Below are 2102 nucleotides of genomic sequence, written 5' to 3'. Positions count from 1 at the left end.
CCTGGCCACAGGCTTCCTGCTCCTTTGGAGCAAACCCTGACTCCAGAGCCCTTGGTGGCCAGGGCTGTTGGTGCCCATGGCCCTGAGGAAGCAGGGTGGACTCTGGATCCTGCAGAGTGCCATTAGCTACGGCCGCTGGTGGCACATTTTAGTTTTATGACTTTGAACAAGTGGTACTTGCCTGCTGGCCACATGCCTGGAGAGCCAGGAGGGGTCGCCTAACTTTGTTCCCTGTTCTGCGTGAACACACTGGGTCAGTGATGTGGCACAAGCCACTTTGGTCTCTGGACACTTGTAGATTCTTAAAAATCACAGAGGCTGGAAATGTTGCTTACTGGCTGACAGTTCACAAGCAGGTGTGAGGTCCTGAGTTGCATCCCTAGCACCACACACACGATTATGGAGGACCCCCAAAGAACTCTTGCTCATGTGGGCTTTATCTATTGATAGTTACCATATTAGAAATTAAGAGGAAGGGGGCTGGGGTTGTGGCTCAGTGGTAGAGCACTTGCCTAATGTGTGAGGCCCTGGGTTTGATCCTTAACACCTCGTTAAAAAAAAAAAAAACAACTAAATAAAATAAAGGTATTGTGTGTCCACCTATAACTAAAAATATTTTTAAAAGATTAAGAGGAAGACATTAAGAGTATTAACTAATTTAAAGTAGGGCTGGGGGTGTAGCTCAGTGTTAGAAAGCTTCTCTGGGTAAGTGAAGCCCTGGGTTGGAGATATTCAGCATTGCAGACAATCCAGACCACAGACCTACCTCTGGTGAGTCTAAGCTAAACTTGAGTGAAGTCAGGCATGATAGCACAGGATGGAATCCTAGGGAAGCAGGAGACTGTGGCAAAAGGATTACAAATTTGAGGCCAGCCTCAGCAATTTAGTGAGGCCCTAAGCAATTTAGGAAGATCCTGTCTCAAAATAGGGGATGTGGCTCAGTGGTAAAGCACCCCTGGGTTCAATCCCAAGTACAATAATAATAATCATAATAACGAAAACAGCTATTTTCTCAGACAAAAAATAGTGAATATTTAGATCAGTTAAATTTCGATCTAAAATTGGAACACTGTAGTAAAAAAACGAAGCAAATGCCTGTGTTCACCAAGACCGGAGAAGGAGGTGCGCTTCCCGCAGCAGAACAGCTGGGGTTGAGTCGCCCGCGCCAGGGCCATGTGAGGTGGACACAGCTCGGAAGCAACGTCGAGTGGATCAGTACTTTTCAGGAAAAGCTGAAGAACATACAAGTGTCACACAGGCACACCCAGAAAGTGACAGATGGCACCGGGCGCCACCGACTCCGGGCAGTGTCGAGGATAAGCGGAGGCCGGGCTGGGAAGGGCACTGGCCCACTCTGTACGGATCCTTCTTTCCGCGCCGGGGACTGAACCAGGGCGCTGCCCCGCACAGCCACGTCCCGCTTGGGCTCTTTTTGGAGCCAGGTCAGCTTACAGGTCTCCCTCGCAGGGCCCCGCGCCCGCTGTCCATGGCAGGAGCGGAGGGCGGCACGGCGGGGCGCTCGGGCCGCGGAAAGGCGCGCCGCCCCCTCCAGGGCACCCGGGCCATCGGCCGCCACGGCTCAGGCCACCGTGCGGCCGTTGTGACACCCGCGCCTCCTGGGTCCAAGGCCCTGGAACGTCGCTGAGGACGCACGAGGGTCGGGCTGGCTTCCTGCGGGCCTGGCGCGGTGGCTCCGCAGGGTCGGCTGGTGGCCGCTGCCGACACCTGCCCCAGGCCCGCACAGCTGGGCGCACCCGCACGCGGGCGGCCCGGAGAGCGGCGCAGAGCCACCGGCTCCCGGGGTGAGGCTCTCCCGGGGTGAGGACGCGGTGCCCAGGGTTCGCGGCCCGCCGTTCCCGGCGCCGCCGCCAGGGGCCGCCGCCGCTCCCCTATGACACAGCAACAATAGGGGCCTCTCTGGCCCGTGCGCCCCGGGACCGCGCTTCCGCCGGAAGGAGCCGCCGGCGCGGGGGCGGCCGGGGCGGGCCGGGAAAACGGACGGCCGAGTGGACCAATCGTGGACGGGATAGATCCGGCCGAGGGGCTGATGGGGCCCAATTGGCGGCCAGAACGCGGACGGGGCGGGCGAGAGCGGGCTTCCG

General features: G+C 57.9%; 1 protein-coding gene across 2 annotated transcripts in view; it reads left to right on the top strand.

Annotated features, from left to right (window-relative positions):
* The first annotated feature begins 1418 nt into the window (after window positions 1-1418).
* The window catches only part of Adrm1 (ADRM1 26S proteasome ubiquitin receptor), a 5279-nt gene continuing 4595 nt past the window's right edge, over window positions 1419-2102 (top strand). Inside the window, exon 1 of one of the 2 annotated variants that reach the window (XM_015478607.2) lies at window positions 1419-1442. The gene's annotated coding sequence lies outside the window, so the exon portion shown is untranslated. Of the gene's footprint in view, window positions 1443-1780; window positions 1803-2102 lie in introns of those variants that run through there. The other variant, XM_048810701.1, reaches the window with a different exon arrangement.

This window comes from Marmota marmota, unplaced genomic scaffold (genome assembly GCF_001458135.2).
Source record: "Marmota marmota marmota unplaced genomic scaffold, marMar, whole genome shotgun sequence".
Lineage (NCBI taxonomy): Eukaryota > Metazoa > Chordata > Mammalia > Rodentia > Sciuridae > Marmota > Marmota marmota.
Note: the sequence above shows the minus strand (reverse complement) of the source record. Positions and strands in the feature narration are given on the sequence as shown.